The following is a 25,925-nucleotide window of genomic DNA, read 5'->3' on the forward strand; positions in this document are numbered from 1 at the left end:
ATCACCATTTCTGTAATGCAAAAGAGCTCGCTGTAATTCACCAACAGGTAGTGCTCAGAGGGGACTCAGGCAGTTGGGTTCTCAGCAATAGTGTCATTGAGGTCAGTCGTAATAAGTCCATGCAGTTGATCCCTTGCATAACTGCTTCACCTGCCACTTGGTTGTTTTCATGAACCTACTAAGCAAGGACCAGGTTGGCTGGAGAAGCCTGACTTGATTTGTGATGTGGGTCATCTTGTCCACCTGATCATTAGGAAGCTTTATACTTTGATTTGCTTGCTTTGGCAGTGGCAGGATTCTGGTGATCACGTAAGAGGAATTTTTTAGCCATTGCCAGGCTGTGAGATTCATTCAGATAGCCATTCTGTAAATCTCCATATCATTTATCCTCTGATCTTTCATGCTACAAAAAAAAAGGGGGGGGATTGTAGGCTCTCTACCACCCCAACAAGTGCCTACTGCAAATTAATATTACATTTTATACATTCCCAAACTTAGGCATGATTTAAAGCCACATTCAACAACTATATTTTAAATTTTAACTTACTTTTTTTCTTATCTAACTCAGCTCTTTTCCTTTTTTTGATTTCATGTTCTATAGTTCCTCAACTGTAAAGGCCCATTTAAATATTTTCAAAATTTTGGTTTAAAGAGTTCTAAAATGCCATATATGCTGTATTTGTGAAGGCATATTTATATTCATATGCACATACGTATACACTTAGGATAGAAAATGTCTGAAAAGCTGTGCACTGAAACTGGAAAAGCCGGCGTTCATGCCCCCTGTCACCTACCAGACCCGATAAGCAGAGACGTATTGAATCCTTATGGGCACTTTATTCAGATGGCCCACAAGGTGAGTTTGTACCTAAAAGACCATCTCACATTTCCTTTCAAGCTAGCCTTTTTTATAAGTGGGCAAAAGCGTAGGTAAGGGATTTCAGGAAAGAGGTTAATCAGATAAAAGCTGCAGTCCAGCAGTTTCCCTAACATCCTTTCATCTGCTGACTGGTCATTTTCTTTATCCTGAGCTGTGGACTGTCTCTCCCTGGAACACAATGGCTTGTATACCACCTTGATCGCTTATGGTCTCTTCTGGAGCACAAAGATCAGTGGCTTGTGGTCTCCTGGAGCCAGGGTGGGCCATACCTGCAATTTCTGTAATACTAGCTTTTTATATGTGTTAACTACTAAGCTTATTAACTATTACCTTAAACTAAAATTTTCTGACTCTTGAGTTCCCCCATCAATACCAGACTGTAAACAAGGATTATCTTTGGGGCATGAGTTAAGGAAAAATAAGAATTGGTATTGTGGAGAGCAACTTTTATTGTTTGACTTCAAAAAATGTGTTCTGTTCGATATTTCATATTCTACTAAGTATGTACTTCATTAATATGAAAAAGGCCAGCATGTGATTTTTGCTTCTTATAAAAAGTTAGGAGAGAGAATTTCTGAATGAAAGGATTAATAAGCAATACTTATATATTGATTTTGCCAAAACATTTAGTTTTTTCCATACCATAGCTCTAGTAGTGCTTAGTTGTCTTTAACTTCATTCAAAACAATTTTGTTAGATTGTTTGGTGACAGCCGTCTTACCAGCGTGCATTTAAAAAAATTAATCAAAATTGGTGAATTTTTGTGCAGCCATTTTAATATTGAAGATGAAAGAAGAGACACAACATTTTCAGCATATCATGCTTAATTTCAAGAAAGGTAAAAACTGAAATGCAAAAAAAGATTAGGGCAGCGTATGGAGAAGGTGCTGTGACTAATGGAATGTGTCAGTAGTGCTTTGTGAAGTTTCTTGGAATTTTTGACATTTTGTCCAAATAATTTTTTGCTGTGGGCTGTCTTATGCATTGGAAGTTGTTTAACAGCACCCCTGGCCTCTACCCACTAGAAGCCAATAGCGGGAGACAGCCAACATAGTCAAAATATCCAAATCAATAAAGTTATTGGCGAAAATGAAAAAGGTATGTTTTATTTTATGGAAAAAACTAAATGGATTTTTTGGCCAATCGACTATATAAAGCTTTCTGTGGTGTCAGCAAAAGCATATGTAGTGGTTTTTATTTTTATGTCTTACTGTATGTATTTGACAATCAGATGCTTATTGAAAGTCATTGCATATGTTAGTTTTTCATGTAATTACATTTAGGTTGAACCTGCCTTTTATATCAACCTAAAATTTTTTATTTAAAACTTGCTCTGTAATTAACAAAAAGTATAATATATCTTAATCTGAAATGCCTGTAATTCAGAGGTCAAATTGCAATACAGACTTGCAGGAGGGAGGCCTTTAACATGTTATTCTTTCCCTTGCTAATTTTAAGTTTCATGTCTAGGCACCAGAAAGGGACCCAATACTATGAAGAGCTTATAACTAGGAGTATAAAGACATATTTTCCAGTTCTTAGTATGTGCAGGCCAGATCTCATCATCTTTAGGCTATTTACTGGTTGATAATGATTTTGTCACCCTCCAAATGTCAATCCGTTATTTCTTTTTAAAATAAACCGATTCCCTAATACATGCTGACGGGCGCTGACCCCCCTCTCAGGGACAGGGCGGGTGAGTGATGCGTATAGTTATCAGATCTACTTGGATAACTGTGGTAAAATAAACCAGTTCCTTTAAACATATACATAAAGTGAACAGGTTGTAAGTGTACAGCTCAGTGAGTTTCTCAGAATGAATATGCTGCACCATTAAGAAAATGAAAAGACTAGCCACAGGCTAGGAAAAGTATTTAGAAAACATATATCTGGCAAAGGATTGGAACCAGAACATCTGAAGAACTCTCCCAATTTTATAATGAGACAGCTGACCCTGTCAGAAAATGAACAAAAAAGTTGCACAGACATTTTACCAAGGATATATGAATGGCCAATACACTAACATAGAAAGATACAAATACATAGAAAGATGTTCAACGTCACTAGTCATCAGGGAAAATGAAAATTAAAACCATAAAAGTGATGCCACCACACACCTACTAGAATGTCTTAAGATAAAGTCTGGCAATGTTAAATTTTGTGAGGATAGGGAACAACTGGAAGTTCCCTCTCATATGTTGCTGGTGAAAAGATACAGCCTCGTTAGCAACCTGCTCTTAAGTTTCTTATAAGTTAAAATTACCCCTTATGAACTATAAATTTCATTCTTAGGTATATATACCTAAGAAAAGTGTGAAAGCGCTTATCCATTAAAGGCTAATGTTCATAGCAGCATTATTCAACATGGCTTTAATTTGCTTTTCATGAATAATTAACCATACTAAATATCTTTTTATGTGCTTCATTTGTTACCTATATCTTTTTTTAAGTGTTAACATCTATTGCTCTTTTTAAAATTAGATTGCTAGTTTTATTACTATTGAGTTATAAGAATTCTTTATATATGTTGGATATAACAGACTTTTGTCTGGTATGTGTTTTACAAATACTTTAACTTTGTGGCTTTTTCCCATTTTCAAAACAATGTCTTGAAGAGCAGAAGGTAATTTCGATGAAATAGTTTGTCAGTTTTTCCATTTATGGTTTGTACTATGTATCCTATCAGAGAATTCTTTGGCTAAACCAAAGTCACAATGATTTCACACATTTCCCTCTTGAATTTTCATAGTTTTAGGTTTTACATACAAGTCTGTGATCCTTGTTGAGTTAAATTTTGCATGTAATATGATGTATGGGTTGTTTGAGGTCCTTTTGTTTTGTTTGCATGTTGGTGTCCAATTGTTCTAGCACCATTTGGTGAAAATTTTTTCCTTTCTCATTGAGTTGCTTGATATTTTGTCAAAAATCAATTGACTGTGTAGGTGTGCATCAGTTTCTGGATTCTGATCTTTTCCATTGATATAGACATCTGTCTATGTATTCACCAGTCCTATCCTGTCTTGATTACTGTAGTTTTATAAAAAGTGTGAAAATGAGATAACATGAGCCCTCCAGCTTTGTTCTGTTTCAAAATTGTTTTGGCTTTTCCATGTAAATTTTAGAATCGTCCTTTCAGTTTCCAAAATAAAAAGTCTACTGGAGTTTTGATTGAGATTGCATTGAATTTATAGATAAATTTGGAGAGACCTGACATACATCTTAGTTTTGCCAAGTCTTCCAATTTGTCAATATGGTATATCTCTCCATTTACTCAGGTCATCTTTGAATTTATCTCACCGATGTTTTTGGAGTTTTCAGAATACAAATCCTGCACTTAGTTTGTTCACTTTTCCCAAAGCATTTCATGTTTTTTGAGGTTCTATTCTAAATGGCATTTTATATATATAAAATTTGGAGTTTCATTGTTGACATGTAGAAACATGGTTGATTTTTGTGTATTGAACTTTGTATACTACAATCTTGCTAAATTCCATTATAAAATCTAGTAGGTTTTTTGTAGACTCTGTGAGGTGTTCCAAATCAGTCATGTCTCTGGAAAAAAGACTTTATATTTATTGTAATGTATCTTTTTTAATCATAACCTTCTGCACTGGCTAGGACTTCCAGTATAATGTTAAAGACAAAGTATTTGGTCTTTTGATATTAAATATTGATGTTAGCTGTGTTTATTTGAAAGATGCCATTTATCAGTTTAGGTTTCATTCTATTCCTAGTTTAATAAGAGTTTTTAAAATCATGATTAGCTGTTGAATTTGTCATGCTTTTTGATAGCTGCTGAGATTATATGGTTTTTCTTTTTTAGTCTATTAAATGGTGAATTATTGATCAATTTTTAAAATATTGAGGCAGCCTTATATTTTGAGGATAAACTCCACTTGGTCATGATGTAATATCTCTTTTAAACATTGAAAATTTGGCTAGCTAATATTTTGTTAAAATTTTTATGTCTGTGTTCACAAAGGATATTGGATTGTTTGTTTTTTTTCTCTTAATGTCTATGTCTGGTTCAGGTATAAGGTAATGCTGATCTCATAAAATGCTTTGGGAAGAGCTTCCTCCAGTCTGGATTGAGCTGGTTTATGTAAACATGTATATACAGTGTGCTCTGTTTTGTGTAAAAAGGGAGGGGAGAAATAACACAAACGCGTATCTGCTTAACTTTGTAAAAGGAAAAGATGGTGAAAGGTAATGGAACCAAAGATTTATGAGAGGGAATGAGACACTTCCCAAAGTATACCTTTTCATATAGTTTTGACTTTTCAAAGCATGTTATGTTTCATATTCAAAATAAGGATGAGGATGGGAAAGATCCTAATCAACTGAAAAAAATGAACCAGATTGTATTTAAATTGTTTTCTGTATCTCTGTTGAAGGGCAGGAGTGAATCTAAGTAACTTATTGACACAGTATTTGACTATTTACCCTCATCTTGGGTGGAGGTAAGAGGCAGGGATTGCAAACAAATCTTGAACTCTTTCTACCAGAGATTTTTTTTGTTGTTGTGATGCGGACAAAGCAACTCTAGGTCATTTGTGTATTGAGTAAATATTTTGAGGTTGTTGGAGCCAGGACTTGAGGACGAAGGGACGTGCATATACGGAATGGAGGAAAGCAGAAATAAATCCCATGGGAGTGGATTGCAATAAAAGGTTTTAGTGTAAATATATTATTTTTTTAAATCATGTTGTATGTCATATGTGTACATATACATACATATATGAATGAACATATATGTATAAATACATTTATGAATATATGTGTATACATTTCCTAATAACTCTGTTCAACATGAAGGCTAAGAAGCAAAGAGCAATGGACACACCTAACCTCCAGGTCTTGGTCTCTAATACTGTTCCAACACAAAGGAACCAGAGTTCTTCAGAGAAATAAATGTCTGATTCCTGGCCCAGTCAGGGTACATAGGATATCAACCTTTTTTTTTTTGGCTAGAAAATAAGAATTTTTTTTAAAATGGACAATCCAACAACAATGTGGACAGATGTATAGGATGTAACTCCAGATATGACACCCTGAGGTGACACATTATCTAGTATTCTTGTAGTATTCTGGCCAAGTCTGTATAACCTGAATCTAATCATGAAGAAACTTCAGAACATTCTAAAATGAGGAACATTCTACTTAAAGGGGAGAGGAATGACTGTGTTCCTTAGGAAAAAAAACAAACAAACCAGTGTCACAGTGACAGAGAAAGGCTATGGGAGTGTTCCAAATTAAAGGAGGTTTAAGAATCAGTCAGTGACTATAATATCTGACCCTTGGCTGGATTCCATACCAGATGGGCGAAAATACTATAATCAGTTGGGGGAAAAATTGCATATAGGTGATAAATTAATATATTTAACAGTATTTATATTACTGAAGATACCTGTACTATGGTTACAGAAGAAGCAGTCTCTATCCTTTGGAAATATACATTAAAGCAGAGGAGCAAAGAGCCATACTATATATAATTTATCCTCAGCTGGTTTAGGAAAAAAAAAAGTATGTGTGAATGGAAAGAAAGTGCAAGAGAGAGCACATGACCACAAATAATAAAATAATAACATTAACAAGTGGTGACTTTGGGTGTAAGAGTGATTTTTGTATTCTTATATTTACAACTTTTTTTGTAAGTATGAAATTATTTCCAAACAAAATATTTAAAGCTTTAAAAAATATCTGCCCTTTACTTTTAGGCTTTATTTATTTATAAAGAGCTTGGTTCTTTGTTGGGAATCAGTTTGGAATGAACACTTTTATAATACTTTCCTTTGTGTTGGTGTTGTGGCTCTTGAAACCAATCATTGTTGAATATGACAACAGTCAGTGGAAAATAACTGAGTCACCCTGTGGATGACCAGAGTCTAAAACATAATTTTGGAAGCTGTTTATTAAGTGACTTATTTAAGTGTATGAGAGTATTAGCTATAATGTCTACTGAAGTCTCCAGAGTTATTGTTTCCATTTATCTGTTGAAGAAATAGTGGAATGAATATTTTACATCAATAATCTAGCTGTTGTCCCATGATTGTTTAGATTACTTTGTTTTGTTGACTCAGATTGTATTTTTTTAGAAATTTATTTATTTTTAGAGAGGGGGAGTAAGAAAGAGAAACATTGATATTAAACATTGATTGGTTGCCTCTTGGATGCCCCCAACTGGGGACCTGGCCCACAACCCAGACATGTGCCCTGACTGAGAATTGAACTGGCAGCCTTTCAGTTTGCAGGCTGGCACTCATCCACTATCTACAGACAGAGCCTAGATTTGTCATTTTTAACCCTAAGAGGGTAATTATTCTCTCTCTTATTGAGATGAATAATTACTGAGATTTATCTGAATGATTACTGTGTGCCAGACCTTTTTCTAGACATTGAAAATGTAGCACCAAATAAAACAAAGCTCTTGCTATCATGGATTTTATGTTTTTGTTGGAAGAAACAGATGAACAGAAGTAGAAGTGAAATAACTGAATGTTAGTAACATTGGAGAAAAATTAATCGGGGAAGTGGGTTAGAGATTCTGGGAGCAGACTTGTTACAGCTTTAAATAGGGTGGATGGGAAAGACTTAGCCTAGGATATATTTGATCAGAGATTTAAAGACAGCAAGGGAGTGAGACATGCAGAGATAGAATTGTCTCTTGGAAAACTAGGCAGAGAGAACAAGTATAAATGCTCTGAGGCAGGAGTATGCTTAGCTTGTATAGGGAATAGCAAAGGAGGTCAGTAGGGAATGAGGTGAAACATAATAGGGGCCAAATTATGTAGGTTCTTCTATTTTAAAGATTTTGTTATTTACTTTGAAGTGAAGAGCCAGTTGGAGATTTTGGGTACAGATGTTACCTTTCATGATTAAGATTTTCAGTACCACGGGCTGCTTTGATGAGAAAGGACTGAAATCAGGCAGGATAGAAGTTGGGATGCCAGTTACTAAACTATGGAAGAAATCCAATTGAGAGGTGACCAAATTACTATTCTGGTCAAAGTCTTGATGTAGGTAATGAGAAGGGGTCAGATTCTGTGTATAATTTGTAGATACAGCCAATATATTTGCTGATGGCTGAGAGGGGATAAATGCTTGAACTTTAGTAATTAGTGAGAAGAGGAGATAGAGCAAAGAAGGATGAAAAGGAATGGCTACTGGAATAGGATGAAACCAGGAAAGTCTTTGTTCTTTGGAAGCCAGGTAAACAAAGTGTATCAGGACCTGAGCCAAGTGCTTCAGATAGGTCAGGAAAGATAAGAACTGACTGGCCTTTTGATTTAACAGTATGTAGGTAATTGGTGACCTCAGTAGAAGGTAAATGGGTGAGTGTGGATCTGGTTCTTTTCTGATTGCTTATAAAAGAATCAAAGCCAGAATACAGAGTGGTTCAGATTTTATGTGGCTTTTAAAATTTATTTATTTTTATTTTTTATTTTAGAGAGTGGGGACGGGAGGGAGAGAAACATCAATTGGGTGCCTTCTGTACATGCCCCTACTGGGGACAGAACCTTTAACCCAGGCGCGTGCCTTGACTTTGAATTGAACCGTCGACCTTTCAGTTTGCGAAGGACACCCAACCAACTGAGCCACGCTGCCTGGTGCTTATGTGGCTTTGGGTGTTTTTCCTGCATGACGCTGTTTATCAGGTGATCTGCTAGGAGTCCTGAGAAGCCATAGGAGGGCTATAGCCCTGCTTGTTAATATTTTTTTCAGACATTTAGCATTCTGTTACTGTTTAGTCTTGTGTAACACTCAGATTCCTAAAACTCTTCTGGGGCTATCTGGAAAAAACTTTTCCTCATTGATCTTGAAGCCAAAAAGCATGATTCAAAGATCCTTAGAATTTACCCAGCACAACTTCCATGTAAGGTGTAAGAAAACCAACTTAAAGACATGGCTAGTCTAAGGAGGCACAACTGCCTCTCTAGGCCAGTCTGGAATCCAGGTCTCTGTGGTGTTCTGATTTACATAATTTACTTTTGAAATTTAGTTTTCATACCCATGTGCATATACATTCAAACTCACCCCTTTGACAGTAAAACTGACATTCTAAATTGGAGGCAACCAAAGCATGAAATAAAAATATAAAATGTCAGGGTCAAAATGAGAGCTCTGTCTATTCTACATTGTGATTTGTTTAAAAGTGATACCTGAAATTATACTATATTGCAGTTACAGGGCACTGAAATCATATCAAAGCATTTACCCTTGGCTGACATCATATTAAAATATTCTAACAGGATCAATTACATGTTATTTTAGATTTTGGATACTTTCAGGTATCTGTAGTGCATTAATTTACAAAAATGGCTGAGAAGAACATTGGTACTTTAGCTTGCTGTTTCCAGTTCTATCTGGCCTCCTGTCTGGTTTCTGCTTCTGCTGCTTTATTTCATCACTTGCCTGTAACTAGTAATGCAAAGTGGGTAAAACCAAATCATCAGCATCCAAAAAAAAGTTTCTATGAAAAAAATTAAGTAAAGGGTAAACAGTTGAAGAGGATTTGGGCAAAAGAGATGAATAGGCATTTCATAAAAGAGGAACACAAGTTAGCCAATAAACTTGAAGAATGCTCAGTATCATTAACAGAAAAAATACAAATTGATACCACAATTAGATGCCATTTTATACCCCCAAATAAAAAAAAAAACTTGTCATGACTAAAGAGGATATGGATCAATATGAGCTACCTGTTGCTGGTGGGATTATGAATTGCTAATAATACTTTTGAGAAAATAAAAATTACCATCCTCCTGAAAAATTGAACATACGCATATTTCTCAGCTCCTAGGCACATACTTACGAGAATCGTTGGCATCTGTGGAACAGGAGATGTGTATGAGAATTTTCATCATATTGTTCATGATAGCAAACACAGGAAACAAACCCAGGGGAAAGCAAGATGCTATTGTAGAGAGAATGGAATATTCAGTTACAGTATGGTCACACAATGCAGAATTTTTCTGTAGTGAAAATGAATGAATTACAGCTACATAAAACAACTTGAATGAAATCTTGAAAACATAATATTGAATGGAAAAGTCATAACCTAGAAGACAGGAGTTGTTAAATACCATTTTTACAGAAACAAAATGAAAGCACTATGTTGTTTGGGGACAGGGACATATATAATATACTTTTAAAAAAGCAAAGGAATGATAAACACAAAATATAGGATAGCAGTTACAGGGGACAGAAGGGATAAAAGAGGTGAGGCGTAGGGTCGGGAGGAACAAATCAGTAGGACATTACTAATAACCTGTATGCAGGTTCCTCAGTTGGGTAACAGGTATCTGGATGTTCATTCTGTTGTTTTGCTTTGAGTTTAAAACATGTTACAAATAAGTGTTGTTTGTAGCAATTAATATTTTAAAAATAGAAAAGGCATATTCTGACTTATACTTGAGGAGACAGTTCATTGCTTCTGCCTACTCCTTCACTGCCACTTGAATTCCTAGAGTCACTCCCTCTCTAGAGGTATCTTGTTTTAAAGTCTTCTGTCTGATTAAGGCTGTATCTGCCATCTGACAAGTCACTTAGTAACAACTTGTTGGATGAGTAAGCGAATGAATGATTTGGGAAAATGAATCAGGATATTTTTCAGAAACCACCTAGGAGGTAGATTTTTAAAAAATACTTTTCCTTCCACTTCCAGCTGGGTTCTTAAAAAAACAAACAAAAATAGGCAGCAAAACTAGGTTATTGTTGCATAGGCTTTTGAATTATAATTAACTGTATTTGAAGGTGGTATTACTAATTATATTTAAACTATTGTAATTACATTGTCAAAGAGATTAACATATAACAAAAATAGTTGAGAAAAGCATAATGTTGCTAAAAGATGAAAATACCATATGATTTCACTGTATGTGGAATCTAATGAACAAGCTGAACTAACAAGCAACAAAGAGACTCAGCACGCTGACAGCTCTGGGGGTGAAGTTTGGGGGTTGGAGGGATGGAGCAAAAAAAGAGAAAAGGACTGATGGACATGGACAACAGTGTGGTGACTGTGGGGAATGTATAAGAGGGATAAAGGGTAATGGAAAAAATAAAATAAAAACTAAAATCTTACATTTTTACCTTAAAAAAAAAAAAAGAAGACCCTGTTCTTAAGCAGAACATTTCAGAGTTAGAAGGCCCATGGGAATTAGTCCAACCTCCTCATTTTTGAATAAAGGAGCTTTGGGACCAAAGAAATAATTAAGATCATAGAACTTGATGATAGCAGAGTTAAGAAGGACCAGAACCTAGATCTCATGATTCAAATACTCATGTTTTCATATTAAAATATTGAAGGGTAAATACATATTTAAATATCCTATATAAGGCATGCTGAATAACTCAAGGTTGGTTTATAACCATTGAGTGAGAGAGCAGTGTTTTAATTTAGAACAAACTTTCAGCTCTACACCACATCTACAAATACACATAAGAGAAATAACATGAATTTTTTTCCTTTTTTGCTCACATTTGGATCTCCAAAAAGAGACAAAGTAACCTATGATGTACAAATGAATTCAGAACGAGAAGTGGGAAGAGTTAGTTTCTGAACCTGGCTCTGCCACTAAATAACTGTGTTGTCATTGATTCTTTGCATAACTTCCAGGTCTCAGTTTCCTCGCCAGTTAAATAAAGAAGCTGAACTAGATGGCATGTAGAAACCATCATTAAATAACTCTATAATCTTTACAGATTTTGAATAGCAAATTCTGTCTTAAATAAAGTGCCATGTGTTCCACTGTTAAACCATTGGCAACACGTAAAGAGATAGAGAATCAGTAGAAAATGAATGACTCATGATGCTAAAACAGATTCTGAAAATAAACTGGGTTTGGTTTTGTTTTGTTTTTCTTTCATCATAGATATAATACTTCTCCACGTCTGCTTCAGAAGGAAGGTGCCTGCCACTCCTGTTGTTTCTACGCAGGTTCATGCCAGCCCAGAACAGAGAATCAGGTTAGTTTTAGGTTTAGTTTGTCAGTTGAGCAAGGAGCCAGGAACAGAATCATGATGGTCTTTGCTGCACCGCAGCAAGACCTCGCAGCTGTGACTCAGAAGAGCTAGATTTCAGTCATTCTTTTTTACTGATGGCTGGGTAAACTTGGGTAAGCCTCCTTTCCTGGATGGCTCTTAGTTATCTGCACCAAAAAAGGATTTGTTAGAATAAATCATGTCAGTTTCAATTCTGGGTTTAAACCAGTTACTTTTGTTGTAGTTACTTACGTATAATAAAATTGTGTTTTTAAAGTATTATTTACTCTTTTGTTTTCCTGGAAAAATCTTGTAAGCACAGGTTTTGGAACTCTTTATTATATTTTACTTTGAGTGACTAGTTTGAATGATTGACTATGTCATAAGGCATTTCAAAGTACTGTTGATACCTAATTGCCCTAATTTTAGTATTTTACTTTATCTTATTTTTACTGAAAAGCTCATTTTTTACATAAGGTTATTAGTACTTCACTAATGTTCTGAGCCTTTGAGAGGGTACTTTTTGACCATATTAGTTATCTATTGGTTGCAGGTAAGTAGATTCAAATTAACTTAAGCAAAAGGGGACATTATCAGTCTTTTCGGTGTGTCAAAGGGGATGCCAAAGGATCCAGGGACAGAAGTGTAGAAGGGCTGCCTGAAAAGAGCCCAGGGACCAAATGCAGTCAGGTTTCCCTCAAGTTCCCAGTGAGTGCCGCTCTGGAAACTGGCTTCCTTCATGTTTCTATTCTTTGTCAGGGGAAGCATGGTTCCCACCACCCCCTAAGCTTTATATCTTGTAATTCAGACTCCTAAGCTCCCAATCCTTGCAGACAAGTTGTGACTTAGGGCAGTGCCATTTTACAACTTTGCCATGGCTGTCTTGCTATCTTCGTTTTTCAAAGCCTGTCCTCTGACTTACTCCTACTAAAATGCAGATGACTAATAATATAGTATTACTCTCCCCAGGTGCATTTGTATTTTAATTGATATCAAATGTTAAGCTGAAGCCATATTTTCCAAACTGTAGAAGTGAAATCTTGTGTTCAGTGTATAAAGATGATTCACATAGATGCAAGAAGAACATCAGGAATTGAAAACAGCATTTTAGGATTCAGGGAATGGAAGAAAATGGGTAATCATGTTTATATGGTTAGAGGAGGAAGGTAGATAGAAAATCAAAGATAGATATAGATATTTCTAAGGTAGAAATACAAAGATTGACTATAACAAGTAAAAGAAAAGCTTTTGTGTTTAACTTTTTAAGAAAAAGATGTGAAGGTGGGAGAAAGTACCATTAGGCTTAGTCCCAGCTCAACTACTAACTGATTTTGGATAGTTATAAATTACTTACTCTCTGTGCACTTCAGTTTACTAAATCCTAGCGTTTAACTTCTGGACATCAGTTTCTTCATCTTAAAAATGGAATTGATAGTGGTGGTACCTCATAGGGTTCTTGTGAGGAATTAATATATGCTAAGTGTTTAAAACAGCTCTTGGCACATTAGCAGCAGCAGTAGCAGCAGCAATTTTTTTTATCGTTATCCGAGGACATTTTTTCATTGCTTTTAGAGAGAGAGGAAGAGTGGGGAAGAAAAATTAAGGCAAGAGAGAAGCATTGATCAGTTGTTTCCCATACATTCCCAGACTGGGGATGGAACCCACAACCTAGGTATATGCCTTGACAGGAATTGAGCCCTCAACCTCTTGGTTATGGAATGATGTTCCAACCAACTGAGCCACACTGGCCAGGGTAGCAGCAACTTTTGAAATGAGTAGGTTAGATTCTATGTTTGCAGCAGTCCCAGCTAACAAAAGAAAAAACTATGTGGTCTAAGATTTTCTAGACTAATGTCTTTTTTTCCAGAATAAAGACTTGGAAGCTTTGGTTATCTTCTTGAGTCTTGCATTGAGCAAATTAGTTGAGGCTTATTTTGGTACTGCAAATAAAAGTTTGAATGAAGTATATGTATTAGTTTTCTGTTGCTACATGTATTAATTTGTTAGGATTGCCATAACACTTACCACAAACTGTGTGACTTACACAATAGAAATTTATTGCCTCACAGTCTGGAGGCTAGAAGTATGATATCAAGGTGTAAGCAGGAATCGTTTACTTCCGAGCTCTTGAGAGGTAGATCTGTTTCAGGCCTTTTTCCTTGACCTGTACCTGACCGTCTTTCTTCTATGTGTGTCTGTCTCTTTGTCCCAGTTTCCCCTTTTTACAAAGATACCAGTCATACTGGGTTAGGGCCTAGCCTAATAATCTCAGTTTAACCTGTATACTTCTATAAAAATTCTTGATTACTTTTTAAAAGCTTCTATCTCCAAATAAGGTCATATTCTGAGGTGGGGTTCATTTTAACCCATGGCACTACGTAAGAAATGACTCCAAAACTTAGTGACTTAAAACAACAAATGTTACCTGTTGTTGGCCAAGAATCTAATGTTGCTTTGCTGGGCTCTCTGGCTTCATCCAGCATGTCTGCCAAGGCTTCAGTCTCACCTAAAGGTCCAGGAGGAGTATCTGCCTCCACTTTACTCACATGACATTTAGTTCCTCCTTGGTTGTTGGGCCAAAGGTCCCAGTTTTTTGTTGTTGTTGTTGCTTTTTTTTTAAAATTTTATTATGTGTTTTCAGGTGTACAGCTTAGTGGTTAGACAATCATATACTTTATATAATATTTCTCTTGATATTTCCAGTACAGTAACTGGCACCATACATAGTTTTCACAGTATTATTAACTATATTTCCTTTGCTTTACTTACTTCCCATGACTATTTTGTAACTACCAATTTGTGCTTCTCAGTCCCTTTACCACTATTTCTCAGTGTCCCAACCACCCCTCCCTTCTGGCAACAGCCAGTTCACTCTTTGTGTCTAGGAGTCTGTTTCAATTTTGTTCATTTATATTGTTCTTTAGATTCCACATATAATGGTATTTGTCTTTCTTTGACTGACTGATTTCACCAAGCATAATACCCTTTAGGTCCATTCATGCCATTGCAAATGTTAAGGTTTCATTCTTTTTTATGGCCAAGTCATATTCCATTGTGTGTATGTACCACAGCTTGTTTACTCACTTGTCTATTGATAGGCACTTGAGTTGCTTCCATAGCTTGGATATTGTAAATAACTCTGTACTGAGCATACAGGTGCAAATAAGAGGTCTGTCCAGAAGGTATCTAGTCATATAATATGAAAAACAGACATTTATTGAAGAAGGTACAAGATCTAAGAGACATTGAACATAGGACAGTAATACCTCAATTCCCTTCAAAGTAGGCGCCTTGGGACCTTACACAGTTCTCCCATTCGCCATCAGCTGCTCCATTGTATTTTCCTGAATCTCAGTAACAGTCTGAAATCTCTTCCCTTTCAAAGGTCATTGTTAGTTTTGGGAAAAGCCAGAAGTCACAGGGTGCCAAACCTAGGCTGTAGCAGGCGGGGTCACCTCAGTGATTTGATGTTTCAACCAAAAAACTCTGTAGGAGATGTGATGTAAGAGCAGGTACATTGTCGTGATGAAGCTGCCAATCAACAGTTGCCCATAGCTGCGGCGTTCTAAATCATCCAAATAGTTTACATGGAGGAAAATTCAAGCTTATCACAAAATTTGGTGTAGATTCATTGCTCTATTTGCTTAGTCATTATGAATGCAATGGCCACACAGTACACATTCTCACTCAACAATGTCTACCACCCCTGCTGACTAGTGTAGTGAAGTTGTCATTGTTCACACATGCACATTACAGTCTACTCCCCTTTGCTGCCAGTTTACATCAACATAACACAAACAGTTCTCATTATATTAACAATGGCTGGACTTTTTCTGGACAGACCTTGTATTCTTTCATATTAGTGTTTTGCAGTTCTTTGGCTAAATCCCCAGAAGTAAAATCACCGGGTCATAAGACAGATCCATTTTTAATTTTTTGAGGAAACTCCATAATGCTTTCCACAGTGGCTGTACCAGTCTTCATCCACACCAACAGTACAGAAGTATTCCCCTTTCCCCACATCCTTGCCAACACTTGTCATTTCGTGATTTATCGTTGATAGTTGATGCGGGCTCTGGAGGTCCCGGTTTGAGCGCCAGCTGAGGAGGGCAGACTCTGTCCTGCAGAGGCCACTCTAGGTCATCACAGATGGGGAAGTAGTTAAAATAAGTCATCCCAGACACTTTTCCCCTCGGTCTGCCAGGTGAAGGGGGCGGGGGTGGCACTTCCCTCTAGTGGAGAAGGCCTGGAGCCCTTGTTTTGAAGTGGCTTTTATTCAGAAGCATATGCGCAGTGGTATGTATGTAAAGCGTATTGATCAATGTCAAAAGGCTATGTTTACAGAAAACAAATAGAGATCATAGATTACAGTTGAAGGAACACAGGAGATTTGCCTCAGGTTGGGGTCTGTGAAAAATGTAAATTTCCTTCCCAGCATAAGCTGGTTATCATAGCTTTTGAGGAGAAAAAACAAAGCGTGCTTAGAGGAGCTTACTTCCAGGCCTGATTCTCCCCACCCCGCCCCCCTCCCCCAGGAACCGCCCTATCCAGTTTAGGGCTGTACCTGCCTTTAGTATTGTTTCAAGCCTGTGCCAGGTGGGCGGGGCAGAGCTGCCAAGAGACCATGAGGCTTCTTTCAGATAGAAGGAGGACTCTAGCCATATCAAAGCCGAGGGGTGAGGGTCTTTTGCCCCTTTTCCATGTCCCCCAAGTCCTTCCCTGATGGTCCCCATGCAACTGTGTCTGTCTTAGGTTGCCCCTGCCATCAGGGTCTTACCTGTCATTGACTGACCAGCAGGGTGATGTGAGGGAGGCAGGGGCTGCACCCATGCCAGGGGGACAGTTTTTGTCTCCTCAGTGGCCTATTTTTCCAAGGCCTCCTTGCCCAGCTCCAGCCTTGGGGCCCTCTCGCCTGTCGGCAAGGCTACAGTTCCTGAAACCAGGTGGGACGGTTCCCAACAGATAGCCATTCTGACAGGTGTAAGGTGATATCTCATTGTGGTTTTAATTCGCATTTCTCCAGCAATTATTGATGTTGAGCATCTTTTTTTTAAGAAAAGATTTCTTAAATTTATTTTTAGACAGAAGGGAAGGGAGGAGAAAGAGAAGAAAAGAAACATCAGTGTGTGGTTGCCTCTCACATGCACCCTACTGGGAACCCGACCCGCAACCCAGGCATGTGCCCTGACAGGGAATCGAACTGATGACCCTTTGGTTCACAGGCTAGCGCTCAGTCCACTGAGCCACACCAGCCAGGGCTGAACATCTTTTCATATGTCTGTTGGACATCTGTAAGTTCTCTTTAAAGAAATGTATATTCTGACCCTCTACTCATTTTTTATTTTGCTTGTTTGTTTCTTTACAAGTTATTCTAAGGTAGGTGGGGGATGGTGTGTTTGTGTATGGCACATAGAGTAAAATTTCTTTAGTAAATTTAGTGTAAAAAAATTTCAAATTCATTGAGAAAATACTGTTTTAAACAATTTCATTAGAATAGATTGAGTATATACCTCTAAAGCATCTGATAACATGACTAAACTTTCTAAGGAGTTGTTTAATTATACAGTTGACTGTTGAATAACTTGGGTTTAGACTTGTTGGGGATACTTACACCTGGATACTTTTCTTTTTTTAAACGATTTTCTTTTCAGATATTTATTTATTTATTTATTTATTTATTTATTTATTTATTTATTTAAGACAGAGGGGAAGGGAATGAGAAAGAGAGGGAGAGAACCATCACTGTGTGGGTGCTTCTCACATGCCCCCTGGATACTTTTCTTTTTTTAAACGATTTTCTTTTCAGATTTTTATTTATTTATTTATTTATTTATTTATTTATTTATTTATTTATTTATTTATGACAGAGGGGAAGGGAATGAGAAAGAGGGAGAGAACCATCACTGTGTGGGTGCTTCTCACATGCCCCCTACTGGGGACCTGGCCCACAACCTAGGCATGTGCCCCAACTAGGAATCGAACCAGCAACCTTTTGGTTCGCAGGCAGACACTCAGTCCACTTTAGGCACCCCAGCCAGGGCGAAGGATAATTTTCAATAAATAAACAATTAGCCTGCTGCATCCTCTGTATTGTCAGGTTTCACATTTGTGGATTCAACTAACTGCCTATCGAAAACAGTATTTTGGGCCAGTTGTGTGGGCTGACTCTATATATATTATTCAATGCCATTTTATATGTAGGACTTGAGCATTCTTGGATTTTGTTACCTGCAGGGTATCCTGAAACAGATCCCCTGCAAATACCGAGGGATGGCTGAAGTTTTGGGGAAGTCAAAAGCTGTATGTGGACCTGCATTAGGGGATAAGTGCCCCAACGCGAGACTTGTTAAGGGGCTGACTGTAATTATTTGTGAATTACTATAGATATATCATACATTTTGAGACTTATTTTTAACTCTCACGAGGTTTGGATGTTTAAGTCATTTCATACTGTATAGACATTCAATGAGTATTAATTTAATAGAATTTTTGTGTGACATCCCTTCTTTTTAGCAGGAGGTCGTTTTATCAGAAACCATACAGAATTCTCAATTTAAGACTTTCTTTTGGTACATACAGAACAGACTGGGAAATCCCTTCTTATATTTGAATGAATGGTAATTTTTTTTCCTTTAGGAAAAAAAAAGCCTATAGCATTGATTATGGCAAAGAGGAGGTTTAAACTTAGGCTGTTAGTATTCTGTATTGCTAGGATATTTCCTGAGAGTGTGTGGCTTTTTAAAAAATAAGTTGCCTTCTTTTCTTTATGAAAACTTCTAGGAATAGATAGACTATGACTAAATTTTGCGCTTTTGACTCTATGAGGAAAATAGTGTTGTATGTTTTATGATTAAGAAAAATGTTACCAGAAATGAAAATGTGTATAGTAGAATGTATTTCTTCTAGAGCCATATATTGAGAAAGTTTTAAAAGTTCAAGGAATGGAACTCAATACAATATTAAAAAGTGCAAATATACTTAATGTGAGGCTTATATTACAAAGTTTAAAAAGTTTCTGTAGTCATAAAAAATATGTTGAAAAGTAAAATAGCATTGTTAATTAGAGTACTCAGATTTTCAGATTTAACTAAATTGTTCCTTTTTTTTTTTTCAAGAAATGAAACAAAGTTTGGGACTTTCATTGTAATAACACTTCTTTGTGAAATTTTTTTCCTTAGATTTTTGGTTTATTGACTAGAGCCTGTGGTTCCAATGCCTACATGATTGAGTTGACTTTTGGCTTTGGTATCCCTTATTTGGCTGTTGTTTTGAGGACACATTATGCATCAGTTTTTATTGACAGTATGGTTTTAAAACATTGTTTAAGGTATTAAAAGCAGATATAAAAGTAACAAACTTCAGTGTGTATTTATTTAGTTACATTTTAGTCATATTTCTTGATTCCAATCATGGTGTCATTGCTTGCAGCTTTTTGTCCTAGGACATATTTCTTAACTTCTCTGTTATTTCCTCATCGGTAAAATGAGCTTATTAATGGTTTTAACAGGAGTATCATGAGGATTGAATGAGATAGATAATGCTTGTAAAGTGCTTAACACTCTACCTGGCACATAGTAAGTAAAAGCTACGTTTATGTTCGCTGTCATTTGTTGTTACAAGTGTTGGCCTTAAGTTGTTCTTAGGAATTTTTGAATGTTAGAATATAACTAAAATGATGTCCTGCTAATGAAAGTAATATAATTCTTCATGCTTAGTTGATTGATTATACATTTGATTTGAATAGTGACTTTATTTTTTAAAAAGTAGAATTGAGTTTGCATAAAAGGATATGAGTTTGGAGCCATTGCTTAAATTGTTGATTTAGGATGGGGCGGGGGGAGGGAAAAAGGGAACAGAGGAACTAAATGTGCTGTTTCTGCTGAAGGTCTGAAAAGATATTTTTGTAGTCACTAAATAATTTTTTTTTAATTGGTAAACACTAGGATATCAACTTTCCATTTTTGTTTTCTTTTTAAACTTTAGCCACTAGGCACTCTTTGTGTTTTGTTTTGACCTCAGGGAAAAGAGTAGGAGAAGGGATGCCTGTTCTTTTCTCTGTCTTGTGAAGGACATGTCTCCTTGATTATTCACGGTAGTGTTGCTCCTTGTGACTGAGTTTTATGAAGACCTCTACTAAAAGTCATCCTTAAGTGTGTTAATCTGATTGTGAGGTGACTATGGCCACATAGTCATATGTGCCCTCAGAAAGCTAACCTTCTCCTTTTAGAAAAAAGATCTATGTGGAAGTTGAGGGAAATGTGGAATTTAGGAGAAAGTCTCCTGGTCATGTACATTTTGCTCCTAATTTTGTCAGGCATTTGCTTTACCTTTGCATAAGCAAATGTGTGTGTGTCTGTGCTTTATAGGTAAAGGAAAATGAAGAAGACTGTTGCCCTCCTTAAGAATTTGTAATTTTGAAAGTGTTAATACAACATAAATGGTACAGAAGGAGAGAAAGTGGGGGGAATCAGAAATATAAGCTTTCAAGCTGTTTTGTTTTCTTCCATGTGCACAGTAAGTGAGGAACCTCAAAAAGCCTGGAGAAGCACATTTTGGAAGTAAAGAGTGTTTTTTCATTGAATAAAGGATTGTTGTGAATGTCTATATGCCTAAGTAGAATGTGAGTTAAAGTTATTTGATTTCAAAACGTATACGAAAGGAAGAACAGGCCCTTTAAAATTTTTGTTTGCTTTTTTTTTTTAAATCATTTTGGGACTTCTTATAAAAATTAGGATATTTTGGTTCTTCTCCCCTCCAAATAGCTGACATTATTTATAATGCTGTGACCTTCCTCCCTTAACTTTCTTCCCTTTCTTGTTTCTTTCCACATAGTTTTTGACCTTCAGTTTGGTTCTTTTATATTTGGTCTTACTTCATATTTTCTAAGTCATGTATCATGTGTTCATGATGCAAGAATTGTTTTCTCCTTACAACAGCTTGAATTCTTTCTTAACTATATAATTGCCTATTCCAGATGTTTCAAAAAGTCCCATGGCAATGAATTCTTGTAGTTACCTCTGAACCAGTGATGGTTCAAAATTTAAACTTTTTGAGATCAGAGTTAAGACTGGGCCTATTTTTTGGTCAAATCCTTTATAAAGATTTTTTACTTCCCTGTAACATCAATAGATTATCCTGAGGTTTTGCTGTATCTGTGTAGTCATTCAGGAATAAGTCTTTTAGGTTTTGCTTTGTTTTTTAAAGTCAGGGATTGTTGAAGAAAACCTTTTACAAAATGTTATCAGAAAGCAAACTATCCCTCATGAAAGAACTCTTCTTAGTTTATTGTTGCGAGGCCCCATGATAGATATCATGAGTTTTCTTTTTTAAATTTAACTTTATTTATTTTCAGAGGGAGGGGAAGTAAGGGAGAAAGAGGGAGAGAAACATCAATGTGCAAGAGATACATCAGTTGGTTGCCTCTCGTTTGCCTGAAACTGGTGACCTGGCCTGCAATCCAGGCATATGCCCTGACTGGGAATCAAATCAGCAACATTTTGGTTCACTGGCGGGTGCTCAATCCACTGAGCCATACCAGCTGGGGCAGATATTATGATTTTTCTTAATGTGGATTTATCTTTATCTCCCTTTTTTTTTTGGATGATAAATACTTCTTTATGTTTTTCATTTTCCGCATATGCCAAAGAATGGTCCTGTTGCAGGAATTTAGTTTCATGATTTCACAGATTATGAAATCTACCCTCTTTCCCTGAATGACAACTAACAATAATAAAAATAATATTAATAGTGAACATTTACTGTTTCCTAGGTTTTTGCCTATATTACATCATTTATTTTTCATAAAAACCCTACAAGATTGATTCTGTTATCATACTAATTTTGTGTTGCCAATAACAGGCAGGAGAAGTTACTTGCCCAAGGTCACAGGATTAGGAAATGGCAGAACGAGGATTCAAACCTAGGAGTTTGTCTCCAGGACTCGGGAATTTAGCTGTCCTTCTATTCCTGCCTCTTTTACGCATGAAGAAAGACATTACTTTTTTTCCCCCCTCTAAAAGAATGTGATGCATTTTAAATATATTTGAACATATATTTATTTGATTATATTCCAATATGTTAAACATGGACTTCAAATGTTTTATCCTGTTGCTGAGAAAACTAAACAAATACATACTAGTAAAACAAGAGGCAGAATGACTTGTTCTATCTTCTCAGGTAACCCTGTGTAATTTTAACATCCTATTTTGGGGAAGAATCTGTTGCTTTGTCATTGAATCCTAGGATTTGCTGTGTCCTAATAATTTTTTGGTATTTACTATGCTAATTTAACTCATTTGTTTCCTTTGGAAGTTTTTTTTTTTTTTTTTAACATAAGTAGATGTACATATTTCCTTTTTCTTAAGGAAATTATTTTGAGAACAATTATCCTGGTACCAAAAACTGTAGAACTCATGTACAGGAGGTATAGCCAGACTTCCGTGGAACTGAATGTTTTTAGGTACTTATTCTCCATTTCTTTTTCTGGTGTTGCTTGTACTCATGTGTGTTTTTTTGTTTGTTTGTTTTTAATTTATTTTTTGTACTAGTACAGTGGTTTTGATTTTTTTCCCCCACCTTTTACTCTTGTTTTTGTTTCTCTGCCAAATAGTTTTCTCAGCTTTCTTATCGATGTAAAATGGTCAGTCAGGGGTGTTAAGATTAGCTAGCCCTTCTACTGTATGGCTAGTTATTTTGATCATCATTACTCTAAAATTATAACTTGCTGGAAGAAAGAATTCATTTGTCTTGTGTTAGGAAAGATGTTCATCACTGTTCAGTTGCTGTCATTGGAAGGACCCTTCACAACGGAGTTGCCTATTCAGCAGATGGGGAAAGGGCCACTTCTATGTGTATGAAGAGAATATCTTTAGTAAAGTAACTGAAGCAAACAATTATCTCTGAAAAAAACTTTTGGATTTTTGAGTTTGGATACATTTTCAAGTGAATTTAAGTTAACTCTGCTTTTTCTTTGTGGGTATTTTATGGCAAACATTTTCCAATAGTTCACAGTTCACAAGAGTCTGGAATGGTGATACACTTTAAGTCTAATTTAGTAATGGAAAATGGTTTATGAACTACGTGAATGAGTTTTCAGTCATATATTATAACTGTGTCTTGAAGAAGCATGGGTTCTTAAAACATTTAAACAGTGTTCTCCCAGTCGTGTATTCTAGCAAAAACTGGTAACCTTAGCTATCATTTTTACTTCTTTATTTGTTTCATTGAACTCCTCCTTTCTGAATTCCTCGTCTAAGAACTGGGTCTGTGAGGGTGGTCTGGCCTTTTAAGAGTTTTAAAAAAAATCTTTGTCACAGAGTTAACAGAGAAGAGAATAACATCTGTGAGAGTGGATAAGGTATATGCAAATAACTGAAAGATTTTATGAAAGTGTAATTTGCTCCTCTACCTTTTTTCTACCTTAGTAAAAGACATTCTAATGGAGACTATAAACCATATAGTTTAAGGAAATATTTGTGCATTACAACCACAGATTTTCTTCTTTGGTAACAGAAAGGAGATTGTATGGTTTTATGTTTAAAGTATTATGATGTAAAGTACATTGTTTATACAGGAGAAAGAGCAGTGTTGTAATTCTCTTTATCATTCTGCAACCTAAATAGAGTGGCAGCCCATTCTGAGAGTTGGCAAGCGGTGAGCACTTTGTAGACCAGAGTGGGAAGTTTCTTATTTCTGCTCTACCAAAATACTAGAAATCCAAAAACAAGTGGAAACTGTCAAATGGTTTTTAATCTTTCTCTTTTTTTGCCCAACTCGCATTTTGAAATTTTAAAACATACATAAAAAGTTTATTTTTAAACATTATCAAAAACTTTTAATAAGATTTCAGTAAATTAAGGGATATACCATGTTCATGGAGCAGACAGTTGGACATTGTAAAGATTCCCATACTGACGTACAGCTTTAATGCAATCCCAATAAAAATCCCAGCAGGGCTTTTTGTGTGTATGTGACATTTGAAAAGTTACTCTAAAATGTATGTGGACTTGCAGAAGTTCAAGAATAACCAAGAAAATCTTGGGGAAAACCAAAACATGAAGAACATTTTCTGTCATGACAGACACACCCCAGACTGATAGATAGACTTATAGATAAAGAGAAGAGAATGGACATCCCAAAACCAGATCCGCATACATAGATAGGCAGCTGGTTAATTATAAAAGTGAGGAAATAACACTCTTTTCAACGCACAATGCTGGGTCATTTTTTTCTTCTGTATGAATAATTCTTTTCTATAAAGAAAATTTGACCTCACACAAGACCGCCAAATTAATTCCAGATGGACAGTATTGTCAGACTATATTGCCACTAGCTATAATTAATTAAATTAAAAATAAGTAATTAAAATTTAGTGTGTCAGACATACTAACCAAATTTCAAGTGCACTATAAAAGCTCTGTGCACTGCTCTAGAAAAATTATAAGAGACTTATCTTCATGACTTTAGGTAAGAAAACATTTATTTTTAAAAAAATTAACCATAAAAATAAAGCTCGAAAAAATGGACCTTGTCAAAATTAGGAACTCCTTTTCAACAAATAACATTATAATGATAGTGAAAATGCAAGCCACATAATGGGATAAGAACTGGAACAGGGAGAGACATTGTGGCACTCACCTTGGACTCAGATTTTTAAGGGTGTGCTTTAAAAACTCCATAATCAAGACAAAATGTCAATGTAGTAATTTTTTATCTTTTTTTACGTAAGTCCCTTTAACATTTCATATAATGAGGGCTTGGTGATGGTGAACTCCTTTAACTTGACCATCTCTAGAAAGTATTTTATCTGCCCTTCCATTCTAAATGATAGCTTTGCGGGATAGAGTAATCTTGGATGTAGGTCCTTGCCTTTCATGACTTTGAATACTTCTTGCCAGCCCCTTGCCTGTAAGGTTTCTCTTGAGAAATCAGCTGATAGTCTTATGGGACCTCCTTTGTAGGTAACTCTGTCTTTATCTTTAATCTTGGGTAATGTAATTATGATGTGCCTTGGTGTGTGCTTCCTTGGGTCTACCTTCTTTCAGACTCTCTGAGCTTCTTGTATCTCCTGGAAGTCTATTTCCTTGGCCAGATGGGGGATGTTCTCCTTCATTATTTTTTCAAATAAGTTTTTGATTTCTTGCTCTTACTCTTCTAGCACCCCTATGATTCGGATGTTGGAATGTTTAAAGTTGCTCCAGAGGTTACTAAGCTTCTCCTTATTTGTTTGAATTCTTGTTTCTTCATTCTGTTCTGGTTGAATGTTTATCTTTTTCTTCTGCTCCAGTTGTTGATTTGAGTCCTGGTTTCCTTCCCTTTGCTCTTAGTTCCCTGTATATTTTCCTTTATTTCACTTTGTGTAACCTTCACTTTTTCCACCCTTTTGCAGCTGTACTCAACCAATTCAGTGAGCATCCAGATTACCAGTGTTTTGAACGGTACGTCTGATATGTTGGCTATCTGTTCATCGCTTAGTTCTATTTTTGAAACTTTGATTTGCTCTTTCATTTGGGCCATATTTCTTTGTCTCAGTACACCTGCTACGTTGGGAGGGGCAGAGCCTTAGGTATTCGCCAGGGTGGGGCAAACTCGGTCCCTGGATTGTGATGCTGTACGTGGGGGAGGGGTCCAACAGGGAACAGTACTGCTTGCTCGGCTCTTGGCCGGCTTTTAGTCACCTCCCCCGCTACCCACAGCAAATTGGCCCTTCTAGTGCTGATTCCTGGGTGGGTGGGTCTGTGTATGTTCTAGGACCCTGTGGGTCTCTCCAGGGAGCCCTCCTGTGAGGCTGGGAGTTCCTCCTGCTGCCGCAACCCCTGCAGGTTTTTCAGCCAGGGGTTTTGAGGCTTTCTTTTCCTGCACTGGAACCCAGGATTGGGCTGTGTGTCTCACTCCCCAGCTGTTCCTCCTGGTTTATCCACACGCAAATGAGGGACTGCCCAGTCTGCCAGCTGCCACCTCACTCACCAAGTCCTCCAACCACCGCCTTGCCTTTCCATGCATCCTCTCCACCCAGGCTGCTAGTCTCCGCCCCTCCTACTGGTCTGAATGAATGTTTCTTCTT

The 25,925-nt window shown here is 36.5% G+C and overlaps 1 protein-coding gene across 2 annotated transcripts in view; it reads left to right on the forward strand.

Annotated features, from left to right (window-relative positions):
* The window catches only part of WDFY3 (WD repeat and FYVE domain containing 3), a 271,717-nt gene that overhangs the window by 18,025 nt on the left and 227,767 nt on the right, over positions 1–25,925 (forward strand). The window contains exon 2 of one of the 2 annotated variants that reach the window (XM_054591789.1): positions 11,755–11,848. The exons of the other annotated variant lie outside the window; for it this stretch is intronic. The gene's annotated coding sequence lies outside the window, so the exon portion shown is untranslated. The remainder of the gene's footprint in view (positions 1–11,754; positions 11,849–25,925) is intronic. 2 annotated transcript variants of the gene reach the window in all.

Source organism: Pteronotus mesoamericanus, unplaced genomic scaffold, assembly GCF_021234165.1.
Source record: "Pteronotus mesoamericanus isolate MK-2021 breed Mesoamerican mustached bat unplaced genomic scaffold, CSHL_Meso_final scaffold_232, whole genome shotgun sequence".
Classification (NCBI taxonomy): Eukaryota; Metazoa; Chordata; class Mammalia; order Chiroptera; family Mormoopidae; genus Pteronotus; species Pteronotus mesoamericanus.